At 36.4% G+C, this 14,345-nt stretch overlaps 1 protein-coding gene across 1 annotated transcript in view; it reads right to left on the reverse strand.

Moving 5' to 3' along the window:
* TENM4 (teneurin transmembrane protein 4) overlaps positions 1-14,345 on the reverse strand; it is a 1,506,484-nt gene that overhangs the window by 1,037,010 nt on the left and 455,129 nt on the right. Inside the window, exon 4 of the mRNA XM_056495278.1 lies at positions 4,648-4,702. The gene's annotated coding sequence lies outside the window, so the exon portion shown is untranslated. The remainder of the gene's footprint in view (positions 1-4,647; positions 4,703-14,345) is intronic.

Below are 14,345 nucleotides of genomic sequence, written 5' to 3' on the forward strand. Positions count from 1 at the left end.
CATTTTAGAGTTCTACTCTGTTTGAATTAAAGCCAAAATCTACTGAAATCTTTATAGCATGCCCATGAATCATCCTCTTAGGCCTAAAATAATTTAATCTAATTTAAGGCAGCTGAGATGTCCATACCAATGGTACCAAGTTACAAATTACTACAGAGAATGATTTCTTTATTTTTTTTTATTTTTTAATGATAGAGACATGTGATTTCTAAGTTATCCTAATAAGAGATGTGAAACTTCCACATATATATTGTGATATCTGTAATATACTCAACTCTCTAGATGTTTTCATTGCTTCTACAAGGCAGTTCAAAAGGAGCCATGATTCAATTAATAGAGAATAATACAGTGTAATCACAGGCTATCAAAGAAAGAATGAAACTAAATACTTGAAACAAAAAGGGAAGATTTTCAGTTATTTACTCAAAGTAGCAGTATTTAGCATGATACAACACCAACTATCAGCAAAACATGAGAGCATTTCAAGTGAAGAGTTGATTGGGGGGAACTACTTTTATTTTTCAGTATTTCAGTTCAAAGGCCAGATTTCCCTGCTAAGCCTAGAGTAGAAAAGCTGAGGTCCTTCACAGCAGGGCAATTTAAGATGTTTACAGCAAGAGCCTAGATCTCTGTCTTGATCAACAAGGAAATTGTCTCATCTAAGACTTTTCTGTACCCACCTTTATTGGTCTCTGTAAGAAGTTAGGCTCTCACATCAAACTTAGTAAAATCACCCCACTTTTTAATCTATTTGAGCTCTAAAAGTAGAAATGAAACCAAAAGTTCTAGTTTGAATCTAAACAAGATCTCACAGTTAGAGACTTGAGGGTGCAGCATAACAGGAATAGATGTTTCAATAATGTAGAAATTGGAGATGACTGGGAGATTCCCTTTAAGTGTTCATCCTCATATGAAATAAAATGTGGGGTTTAAGTACTGTAGGTAAATTACAAACTCTGTAATCATCCTGCACAAACTTTGAAACATTTAACAGAAATCTCTCCAATTGAAGTTGAGCAGTCTTCAAGGACAGGAAAGGAGTTTTTATTTTCATAAAGTAGCACCTTTGAATTTGAAAGTTTTGGGTTTGTCATCAAAATATGATTATATTTGGTAATCAAAGTCCAGGTTCAGCTCTGAAATTAATGAACAGGGAAAAAAAGAGGTTTGAAGCCTTTCCAATACATTTTTGATAAATTCAGAATTGTGTTGAATATATTATTCACAGGGCTAGGGTTTAAAGAGCTTTTCCTGTTAGTTCTGATTTTGGAAGCTTGCTGGCATACTCCATCTCAAACAACCTCTCCCTCTGTCTTTTGAGCTGAACTGGAACACGGGCAGCATCACAAGTCAGCATCAGACCAAAGGACTTTCCCCTTGTCCTGTGTCTAACACTTAGTCCCAGATCCCAGAAAGGGATCTGATTCTATCTGAGTGAAAGCACCAACCACTAAAAGCCAATTAACAGCAATTCTTGTTACATTACCTCAAAGCTGCAAGACATCCTCTTAGAACAAGAGGAAATGCCTTAAAGTTTCCCTTGGGGAAGTTTAGATTGGATATTAGGAAACATTTCTTTACAGAATGAGTGGTCCAGCCCTGTAAGAGACTGCCCAGGCCTGTGGTAGAATCACTGTCCCTGGAAATCTTAAAAAACATGTAGACATGGCATCTGGGGACATGGTTTAGTGGTGGACTTGGCAGTGACGTATAAACAATTAGACTTGATGATCTCAAAGGTTTTCTGCAACCTGAATGACTCCAGGATTCTATCACCTCTTGTTCAAAGACTGTGCTAGCAGAGGATCAGCAAGTCTCAGCAACTTCAGAGTAGAGAAAGCTGTCCTGACTGGGACTGTTCTATGAGTAATGTTTCCTCAGCAAGGGATGAGCTGGAACCTAAACCCTGAGTATAGGCAAGTCTGGCCACACCACTCTACTATGGTAACTTATACCAGCCATGATATAGATTATCTGGCATAAGCTCACTCTTTTGGTGGGGAATAGTTTTTGATTTGGACTCTTTTATAAAAAATCAGATCTCGTCCCGTGCTTTAAAATAAATAATTTCTAAATTTTTTCAGCATACAAATAAGCATTCACACTTAGGCACTGGGATAGTAATCAAATATGTTTTTGTTTAGAATGATCTCTGGCCTGAGATTTTTCACAAATTTTACATCTGGTTCCCAAATGAGCTCAGCTGATAATCAGTGACTTATGAGAAAGCATCAAGAAACATGTCTTTTCAATCTGCTTACAAGGTCAAAAAATTCCAACAGAATTTAATATACATACACAAGCTTGATGTATTGGAGTGCTGTGTTTTTTTTACAATGCTAACAGTTTGATAAGAATATCAATTAAACATGACTGTATAGTTAAAATTTCCATCTCTAAATGCAGCTGCAGCAAGCAACAGGACTGCTAATCAAAGCAGTGTTATAATTTAGCAGTGATGAGGAAAGCAGTAGCCGTCAGAAGGGAATAACAGAAAGGAGGCAGCTGCTTTCATATCATTTTAGTGTCCATTTCTTAATGAGCCCGAGGAGACAATTCCCTGCTGACTATTCATTAATTAATGGAATTTATGAGGGGAGAAGAGCTATCAGCATGCAAACAAGTGGAGAACAGGTGATGACGGTCTGTTTGCAGGGAAGGAGCAGAATTGAGGGAAGGGAGCTTTTGAATAAAGCAAATTATCTGGAAGAGATGTTTAAGACAAAAAGCTAAGTTACAAATTCCTCATCTGGGCAGCAATGAAGTGGGGCTTACAGCTTAACAGAGATATACTAAACTCAGGTTATGAAAAATCCATCATCAGATCTGGGAGAAAGAAGGAATCAGCCCAGAGGACTCAGCATGTGTCTCTCTCCTGTTCTGAGTGACTGACACCATTTTGCCATGACTTGATTGCATTAATAAACAGTTGGATAGATCCCACCAGGAAACTCTGTCTCCTTCCCTCTTGGGCTTTCAGTGTTATCCTAGAGTCTTGACCTTTGGCTGGGGGCTCTGTGATGCCTCCCAAGGTAAGCCAGACTCTTTCCTAGCCATGAAGATCTCAGGGTGCAGACTAGGTTGTGCCAAAGTCATCCTGCAGAGATCAATAAAGCATCAGCCACCCCTCTTTCAGCTTGGGGACCCTTTGCATATGTATGGCATCAAGGGGTAGCTGAGATTGCAGAATTGGTTGTAGCCTTATGGTATCAGCTCACAAAGGAATTTTTTGAGCCTCTTTGCACAACTTGAAATCTTGTAATATTAAACACCCTCAAGCCTGGTTCCAATTAATTCTCTTTGATCAGAAAGTTTAAAGTGCTTGGATTTAGACATATTTGTACTAAGCAGAATGCCTGGTAGTGCTGTTTCTGTCCATTTTCTACCATGGGGATTTTGTGTAGGATGTGTGAAGAACATAGTGGAGCTCAGCTCTGCAAGTGCAAGCTCCTGAAAGATTTGATATCAGCAGCACAGGTAACAGAAGCCACAAGCCTGCTGTAAACAGGACAGGCTGAGGCAGCAGGTACTGGACATGTGAGATAGACTGTGGCTGCAAAATTCCAAGCAGTATCTCACCATGTTTTGGGCATTTACATTATTAAGGCCACAGTGACAATTACACTCACACAGTACAACACTCTTAAAATTCGGTTCCACACAATCTTGACTCCTCTGCATGTGCAGTAGCCAAAAACAAGGATTTCATTTTTGACACTATATTCTACACACAAACTGTTCCACATATGTTCACTGAGTGGGTAGCTATAGCACATGCTTTTTCTACTAGGGTTTCTAAATGTCAGGGATGTTACACATTTTCCTCAATGGCTCTTCTGTCGGGTGGATGATGGGGAAGTAAACAAACAACAAAAAGATTTGAGCAATTTTGTTCAAGACCATTGGTTATGACTTAATGTAAAACCTATCTGGAATGCACCATTAAAAATAAACAATACAAACCATGGCAGCTTATATGAGGAAATATAAAGTCTCCCCCTCCTTTTATACAATATTGTTTTATCAAATGTGCACTATTTTAGGGCTGAGGGGAGGAAGAGGGATTCCATTAGCAGATTTGGGAGATTGGGTAAATAGGGGTAAGGCTTAGATAATATATAAAGTCCTTGCTTCCATAAATATGCTTATAGTTGGTTTTAAAAATTGTCCATGAAATATTCTTCATTTTAGTTTATTGTTCATATCTCTCTTAATTTTTCCTAAAATCTGCAGTGCCAGGATTCCTATGAAAACCTAAACTTTTATTGGTAACGCTTGTGGGTCCCTTCCAACTCAGAGAATTCTGTGATAAGAATCTGGTCATGGCAACAGGAACAAAACAGCTAAGGAAATACAAGTGAGTGGGAGATATAGGAACTCTGTCCTTCCTCCTCTCATATTCAGTGGATGCACAAACACCCCAAATCTGGTACAGGTAATGGTGACACAAACCTCCAAAACCAGCTCACCTGGTTGTACCATATCAAAGCATAAAATTAATAACTTTATCCTCTCTTTTCATTTGACAACATTTTTTTTTCTTCTGACACAACCTACCTTTCATGAATTGATTTTATACTTTGCTGTGCATCAAAGTTGATGACAGAGAGTTTTAAAATACATATAGTCCATATCTTGTACTCCTACCTTAATAAAGCCAGAAGGATGTCTGAAAAAATCCTCTGAAAATGCAGCCAACTTCCTAAGGGGAAAAAGAAAGTACATATATATAAATGTGTGTATAAATAAACACTGATCAAAACTATGATTGTGGAATATATGAACATAACTAGTCTAATGATAACTTCATGTACCAGCAACAAATCAAGATACCCACCCTCTTCCTCAGAATTTGGTTAACCCTAACTGTAGATGAATATTTAGATTTTTATTAAATAAATATATTAGTTGCTGCTATTATTACCTTTTCTTGTCCCAAGTCTGATCAGCATATGAAACTTTCCTATATATTATGTCAGAAAGGATAGAGGAAATTAATAATGATTGAAAGCCTTTCTGATCTTATCTTTTATGAATAATAAAACAACTAATTTCTAAACAATAGCTGAAACTTCTCTCCAGATTGCTGGAATATATTTTTTAGTTCCTCAGCTTTTTTCATCATTCCTGAAGGTTATCATTATTTGCTTTTCATATTTAACTGAGACCTGAGATTAATGAAACTAAAAATTACAGATTTTAATATAGGTTAAAAGTATTAAAATATTATATCTTCTTACTGTTCTTCATGCAATTTTAGGACAACCAGTAAAAAACAGAGGCATATAATTCCAAGAAAGATGAAAAGATTGAATTGTTGGCATTACTACTCAAGTTTCAGTTCTAATATAAGAGCAAGGGGAAATTGAATAGATTTGAAGGAAAGAAAATGGAAAGCTTGTTATGAAAAACTTATTTCTTCATAAGTTTCTTATTGAGCTTCTAAAACTCATTGCTACAAGGTACCTGGGAAGTGGCCCATGAAAACACTTAGGAAAAAGGCTTCATGTCTGAATTTGCAAAAAAGTAAAAATTACTGTGCTTTAGACTCTACACCCTGAAAAATTTATCTCAGTTCTAATTACAGAGCTTCTCACTCAAATACCTTGGCCTTTGTGTTTCTATGATAAAACAATCAAATAAAGTACTATAAAGACAGGCTTAGACATTTATTTTCAGCAACTCAGGTATGCATCACTAATTGTTCTGGGAGGGATGAAAGAACCTAAAAGTAAGAAGCTGAATTATCACTGATTTAAGTTCAGTTTCCATATGTGGGATGTCCTTAAAGGCTGAAGTTGTGAGTCTGTAAGTGCAATCTGTATTTCAATGCAGCTGTCCTTACCACCTCAGTTATTACAGAATAAACACCTAAGTTGCAGCACCCAGTTTAAGACCCTTTTAAAATACATTTTTTCCTAGTAACTAACAGCAAATCCAGAGGTCAGTCTTGACCTTCTCATCAAATTTTTTGCCCATGGAGACAGAGCTCCTTGTTTCAGATCCAAGTACCCATTTCATCTTTTGTGTCTCATTTTGCTTAAATTTTATGGCATAATTCAGAAATACTGTACCAGTAACTCCCTGTAGAGTTAAAGACCCCAGTGAAAGCATTTCATAGAGTCATGGAGTCATAGAACATGTTGATTTGGAGGGGATCCATAAGGATCATCAAGTCCAACTCCTGGCCCTACACAGCACCACCTCCAAGAGTCACACCATGTGCCTGGGACAATAGTTCAAACACTTCTTGAATTCTTCCAGGCTTGGTTCTGTGACCACTTCCCTGGGGATTCCATTCCAGCCAGCCTCTGGGGAAAAAAACTTTTTCCTGATATCCAGTCTAAGTGTCCCCTGACTCAGTTTCATGGCATTCCCTCAAGCCCTGACTCTGATCATGAGTGAAAAAATTGGTACCTGACTCTCTGCTTCCCCCACTAGGATGTTGAAGACCCCAGTGAGGTCTCAGTCAGTCTTCTCTCTCTGGGGACATCCTATATCTCCCCATTAGCCTGTAATGCCTACTGCTCCCTTAAGGTTGTTTCCAAGTTTGTTAAGGCATTGACATCTGCCTGCTACACTGTGGAGAAACAGCACTTAAAGGGAGCATGTGTAAAGAGGAGGTTAGAGCTACAGCTGGAACCCATAAAATATCTTAAGGAAGGAAGTTGTGGGGAAATATATTAGTTTTCTGAAAAGTACAAAGCTGTGTAACACTTAGCAGGAAAGTTTCTCCAGTATTACTAAAGGCAGGAGGAGGCAAGGCACCAATGTATTTGAAAAAAGAGTGGATGGGAAAGAGACTTTAAATTAATTTCTCTAGGGAGTAAAGACAGGATTGACCATGTTTTCTCTATCTTATCTAAACTGATGGCAATTTTGTTTTGAAAGATTTTTTTTCCATTTTCATATTCTAGAAAGGATAGGAAAAAGCAAGAAAAAAATAAATTTTTCTACCATTCCTTTTTCAAATTCCTGTTATTAGAATTGTAAATCCTGGATGTCCTTTCACTCAGAAGGAGAGACCAGCAGGTGGTTTATGTATCTCAACTGCAAAGCTTTTGTTTGATTTTCAACAGCAAAAAAAAAGTAATTTTGTGTGGCTCACAAAGTTAACCAGTAAGAGATAAAAATAGTCCAATCAATCCTCCAACACTGCAATTCTGTACTCTGTCTGAATAATCAGACCCTTCAAAATCTACACTAGAATTTGCTTTGCAATTTACACTAGATTGTAAATTCTGGGTCACTGTTTATCCTGTTTACTTAAGTTTATGTTAGCATGGCTACAACATTATGACTATTTCAAAATAAAATCTTTAGTCATATAGATCACGAGAATGAAACTTATTTTAGTCCAGTCTTGTTGATTGCATGAACCAGCTCCATCCAGAACACTTGATATCTATAACTTCTAATTCCTCATAAGTTATGCATGTTTCTATGTGTTTTAGCCAATTTATATTCATATCCAGTATTCTCAACGTTCCCATTTGCTGTAGCTTTAAATTCACATGCATTTATTCATTTTAGTTCCATCTGCTCCCAGTTCACCTTGGCATTACTGGGAAGAGAGTCATGCACACAGTTCTTATGATGATTTGGTATCTTCTCAAATAGATGTGAAACTAAACACTGCCACAAACAATTTGAGATAAATTTTGCAAGATATTATATATTTTTTTTATTTTCCGTCTATTAAAAATATGCATGAGTTATTGGAGATATTGGTTCTTATAAAGCAAAAAAAAACCTCTCATAAATTCTACTGAGTAGAAAACTATTTTAAATGACTGTATATTTGAGTAGTTCATAAATATGCCTGGTTTCAGCCCTAGATTTACTATGTTTTTAATTTTCCAACAGATTGGCCATAGTTTTAAGGCTTTCATCTGAAATCTGGTCTATTTAAAGGGCACAATGTACTTAACTATTCGAAAAGGCTCTTGATCCTATGAATGCACTTTGCTAGTAATGGGATAGTCATTTTCCAGGCCAGTAAAAAGCTATTACTCACTGGAACACAAACAGATTGCAAGAGGGAAAGCTCTTGCTGATGGCTGGCAGCCTGACAAAGGGAAGTGGGAAATATGGCCCTTTCCTGAATTAAGTTGCATTGACTCTATCCGTTCCAAACATTTGACTCCTTTCTTCTTGTGATACTTATGACAATAATAGGATAACAGATTTATGTCATGAAGGCACTGACCTTTGTCAGGAGGAACATTTTGACAGGAAAAGATGTGATCTGCTGCTCTGCTCTGTAGTTTTGACAATGACTGACAGTACGGCCGTGTATCGACATGGCAAAGCTTATGCTTATGTTTTTACCTTGTCATCCTTGGATTGACTCCTGGATGACAAAGTTTTTATCATCTTTGATCACATACAACTTTTATGATGAAATGCCTAGATAGAGACTGTTTACACTGCCTTGACTCACCTCACACCCACAGAAGTGACTTGTGTTCTAAGATGAATTTTGGGTGAAGGGACAGCTAAAACTCGTGAACACTAATGCTTCTGTTCCTTTACTCCATGGTAAGCATGCTCTTACCTTAAGAAACTAGTTTATACTGCCTGCTTTGTTGACAGTTTTTGTTGATAATGAACATTTGATTCTTCTAATTTTTTAATGAAAGGTTTGGATTTGATAGAATGTGACTAAACTTTGAGAAGAGAGCTGTTGCTGTAGGGAATTTAAGTATTCAGAATATGCTCAATACATTAAATTATTTTTCTGTGTCTTTAAGATTGGGGGGCACAGGCACTTCATCACCATAGCAGCAAAGAAAAGAGCCATATATCCTGGTAGGTGGACAAGGCAAAAGAGAAAGAGGCAAGGAAAAAGAGAGGGTGAAAGTCTTCAATTTGGAGGGTTTTTTTAAATTAGAAATTATAACTTCCTATGTACACTTCAGTAGCCAATCTGGACTGTTTATATTGCCTGTTTTTCCTGTGTGTGCACTGGCCTTTTATTTGGTGGGGATTGCAGCACAGCAATGTTATGTATGCAGCATTCAACTCTCCCATATTTTTTTAGTGCATCATGAGGAATACCTTCCATACTCTGCAGTGCAAACAAAATCGACAGTCTCTGCCCTTGATGATCTTATCTTGTAAACTCTTACACATGAGCAATTTTTATTCACTTGCAGTTTATTTCTGTTCACGGTGAAATCACTGGCGAAATTCCCAACACCTCCAGCAAAGCAAGATCAAAACCAGGAATACTGGCAGTGACTTTTGTGGGAACTCTCAGAGAACAAATCAAACTGGAAGACAATCAAAGCAAGAAAAACTTGTTTTCTGTCTTTCACCTTCCAAGATTTGGATATAAAAGTGCAGTGCTTTTCATTCAGCTCTTTGAGTGGCATATAATAAGGTTTCATTGTTCACTATGACACTTTGACAAATGTTGTGTTGCTATTGCTCCTGAGAGTGACTGTACAAAACATCCCCACTCCAAAAGCATGGAGCAAGTACAGCGAGAATCCAAATGAATTATGCATGAAACATGAGGAAGGAAGCAAATGTTAACTAATCTCAAAATGGGTCAAACTCATGACAATTTAGTTAGTGACAAATGAAGTAATTTTTCTACAATATTAACCAACTGTGTCCCTTTTGATTTGTGTCCCTACTGATTTGCAGAGCACAAAAGGTCATTTTCCAGGCAGATGGGCAATTTCCCTTGCAGAGGGGAATTTAGCTTCTACATGCCAGACAAAATGAGAACCAATAAATTAGGCAAAACTGCTGTTTACCTTAGATGAAATATTGATGGCCAGGCCCACGAGAATGCTAATGCCTAGATTCATCATTTTTTTTAAGTCTTGAAATTTAGAGCACAGTAACAGAAATTGTGATAGATCTATATATCACAGATAGAGTAACATTAGAAAAGGTACCAACCACAGAATGCAAATATAATGCGACTGAAAAAATTCAGTTTTTTGTACATGCATTTTAGTTTTATCAGGTAAAATGAAATGGGATGCAAAGCAGCACCAAGCACAAACAGTATGGCTTGAAGTATTTAGTACAGATTAGAAGATCTTTTCACTTTTATATTACCAGTGACTAGAAGCTGGTATGCAAGATATGTGACATGATCTGGTGGTCTTTATCCCATTCCCAGATTGTGGCACCATATGTCTCCTTCATATGGCAGTGTAATCTAGGCACAAGGATTGGAACAAACCTTTCAATGCAGGAAGGTACCATATGACTGAAAAAAAGTAAGATTAATATCTTAAGTTTGGAGAATAAAAGTGATCCATGTAACTAAATGCCTTTGACTCCAAATTTTGAAGACTGTATTCTGGAGAATATATTTAAAAGCATGAAAGGAAGTGGAAAGTAAGTTAAAACACAATACTCATTTAGCATGAGAATATTAAATGCCAATATCTGGAAATTCAGACAATTGAAATAGCTTGTAAGAAACTATAAGCCCAAACCCATCCTGTGAACATCTGCATGGACATCACAGAAAGGTTTTTCTGAAGATTTGTGCACAACTGTAGAGCTATGCAGTTATTGGCAGGGCAGCTTGCAAAACCAGAGTGTAGTGATGGATGAATACAAGGATGGATGCAGATGTATGATATGGATGGGCAGCATTTGCATGGATAATACATATGGAGCTCTGCAAAGGAACAGGCCGTGTTTGCTGAGACCTTATGAGTGATGATCAGAGGTGAGATCACAGGAGAAAGTGGTGTCAAGCCTCTGCTGGTCTGTCTGATCAAAAAGAAACAGTGATTGAAGCCTCCTTGAAATCTGTTCACTAGTCTTGGTTTTCATTAGGAAGACATTACCTGTATTTGCTGCAAGGGTCTCACAACAATCCCAGAAATTTCCAGCTTGTTTTAATACAGCTGCTTGAATGAAGAGCCCTGAATTGAGAAGAGCCCTGCCAAGGACGACTTGAGGATACTGGACAATTAAAAAACTTCCTTCAGGTGAGGAAAGTGGTGAGTCCCCCTAGCTCAGCTACCAGAACATATCCAGGGCACAATGTCTAGATCAGTTCTCCCTTGTATGAGAGTGACATATTGAGGACAGTCAAGAAGATCAGTGATTGGAGCTCATGAGCTACAGGGAGGCATTGAGAGAGCTGAAAGTGTTTGGCTGGGATAAAAAAAAGCTGCCTTCAGTGACAAAGGAAGTAATGATGGAGTAGGTAGACAGGTTCACCTGTGATGTCTACAGCAAAAATTCAAGTGGCAAAAAGGAAAACTTAGTTTGGATATTAGTATGACAGCTTTTGTGGTGACAGCAATTTAGCACTGAAATAGATTTCTCAGTGAGGCTGGGGGGTCTCCATCATTGTTGAGGGTCTCAGTGCATCCCTGAGAAACCTGGTCTGCTTTTGGAGCTGGTCCTGCACAAAGTTGAACTAGGTAATCTCAAAGAGTCTTTCCAACCTTAATAACTGTAACTCTTTGACTTAACTTCCATAGCAAAGAACAGAACAATGGAGAGTGAGACATAGTGTCCTAGTAGTAAGAGGCAGCAGTGAGCACAATTTTCTTAAAAGTTTTCTATAAAAATGTTGGTAGAACAGTATTTGGAAGGTGAATATGGTGATTTAATTTTTTCCAACATGTAAAAAATTATGTTTTAAGTAGAACCTCATTCTGGAACCACATTCTGAAACTTTCAGCCATTATTAAAATGGAAAAAAATAATAATGCTTATGCAATAAAAAAAAAAAAAAAGGAAAAAAATTTTGAGAAAACAATTTGCAAGTAAGATTGCAAGTACTGTGATGGGATACAAACTATATCATTCTAAACCTTTGGCTCCTAATATAGCTCCTTTGCACTGATCTGTTATATTAATGCTGAGCTAGTAAAACTCCTGGGAATTCTCCTTGTGTAAGGAAAATCCAAGTTGGCAGAGAAAGCAAGCATGGCCAGCTTTGCTCCAGGGCACTGAGAGAAGATCATTTCCAGGGCAGGGGTGGGAAGCTAAAAAGGCTCATTATAATGGATACTCGTTTTGACAGTAATGAAGAAGACTCTCACCTCTCCACATAATTACCTAAATATGTTGAGCAATGAGATTGTTGAAAACACATGTGCATTTCATAGGGTTTTCATGCAAAAGTTTCACTTTTTTAATAAACCCTGCAACACCAAAAAAAGCTCATAATAAACACTGAGTTTTGGAAGCATTTAAATTTTATCAAAATAAATTAATACTATAAAATAATCCTATAGAAAAATATCTGTATTACTTATAGGAATTATTACTTCTGTCAGATTTAGTTTGTCAGATTGTTTTCCATTGCAGAAATTGAAATGTGATCCTGAATTCTGATTTTTCTTATATAACTATATAAATCCAAGGAAGTATAATTATTTGAGTATTTGTTTTGAGAATTTACAGGTTTTTCTGAGAGCAGAATTTAGTTCATACATTTCCAGCCTTCAAACGTTTTTTGAAGGTCAAGGGATAACTGACTATAGCAAAGTAAATAATAACATAACCAACATTTTAAAGCACATTCCTCTTGAAACTAAAACCTTCCAACCACTTAGAATCATGTTTCATAAAACACACAAAAGAACCTATTTACTGAGACTAATGAGGAAAATGTTAAAAATATATTAGCCATATATTTGTGTTTTTTTAGGATAAACTGAATTCTAGATGAACCTGCCCTGCTTATAAATTTTATTGTTGAATAATGTCAAGATATAATTTTCAGTACAGCCCAGAGACTGAAAAGCCATCCTCCATCATTCACATTTGGTCTAGTTCTGGATTCCAAATGAAATTTCAGACAGGAAGATTTATGCAATATGCACAGAGTGCATTAATCCACTGTACTGCAAAGTCCATTAATTTTGAATGCTGCAATCAATTGGGCTACATGGCATGGTGATAACTCCATCATTACCTTTATAAAAATTCTTGTAGTGATACAGGGCATCATTTTTACTTTATGCAGCTTTGCACATGCTCATGAATAGGCAAAAATTTCAAAACTTATGCATATCTGCTAAATATTTGCATTTATATTAATATATTTTTAGTATCATAGTATCAGGATGCTCACTTAATTAAATTAGAGATCTTTTACTTGTTTCTTTTCATTGTTAATCTTTGCAAATTACATTAACCATAAATGACAGCTAATGAAATTTATTCTTAGTTTTTGGTTGTTTTTTGAGGTTGTTTTTTTGATTGTTTGGTGTTTTTTTATAAATTTAAAAGAATCAGACTAAGGATCTAAGGGGAAATTTTGGATTGGGAAAAAGGTTCAGTTTTATAGAATGAAGGTCATCTTTTCTGTTTTGGAAGAGAGACTCCCATTGTCTAGATTCAGATACTTATAACATTTATCTTCAATGTGAAGGGAAGAACTAGATGCTTCTCAATAAAGTAGAGGCATTTTAGTACGTAAATCCATCAACTGAACACTCTCATGCTGCACTCAACAGGTTGGTGAGGTGGACTGGCAGAAACACCATGAAGTTCAAGAGCAGAAAAAAATACAGTTTCAATAAATATAAGGATTTTTTTTTTCCTAATTTGATCTGCTTTGAGAAGGTGATTAGACTGGAGCGCTTCTGAAAGGCCTTCCAAACTAAATTATTCTCTGAATTTAAAAAGTGAGTTTATTGCCATCTTCAACTAGCAAATGGATGTATGCAGGATAAGACACAATCTGGAACACAGGAAATTCCAGGTAAACATACAGAAAAGCCTCTTCATTGTGATAAGCAGGCAAACACTTGGAAAGAGGTACAAGGGAAATTATGATGTTTCCAGACTTAGAGATATTCAGAACATGGCTAAAAGATCTGAACATTATGATATAATTTAGGGGTTAGTCTTGCTATTTGTGGACTTCACCAACTATAAGCTCATTTGCGACTGAAATAATTAAATTATTTGGAACATATAAAATTATCATAAATTTTCTTTCCATTTTAAAATCTTGCATAAAAAGCTCCTTCTGGGAATTATGCAATTTATTTTTTTTTTTAATAGAAATATCAACATCTGGTTGCAAAAACACTCCAGAGCAACATTTCTCTTTTCCATATATATTCCCACACATATTCACTGCATTATTTTACAGCAATTTCTGGCTCAAGTTTGCATAAGCCCTTCTGAAAGTATGTCTGTAGATGTGTATGATCAACCCCACAAAATTTACAGGCAGTAATTTACCACAGATTTCTGCTGCTCTTGTAAATGAGACAGAATTGGTAGAGCTGGAAATAATTAATGATTATATGACCTACTCTAATTTTTGTTTTGTTTTGGATTGTCTCCAAGAGATGCTTATGACATGCTAACAGAAAAAAAAAAAAAAAATCCCT

This window comes from Oenanthe melanoleuca, chromosome 1 (assembly GCF_029582105.1).
Source record: "Oenanthe melanoleuca isolate GR-GAL-2019-014 chromosome 1, OMel1.0, whole genome shotgun sequence".
NCBI classification, from domain to species: Eukaryota; Metazoa; Chordata; class Aves; order Passeriformes; family Muscicapidae; genus Oenanthe; species Oenanthe melanoleuca.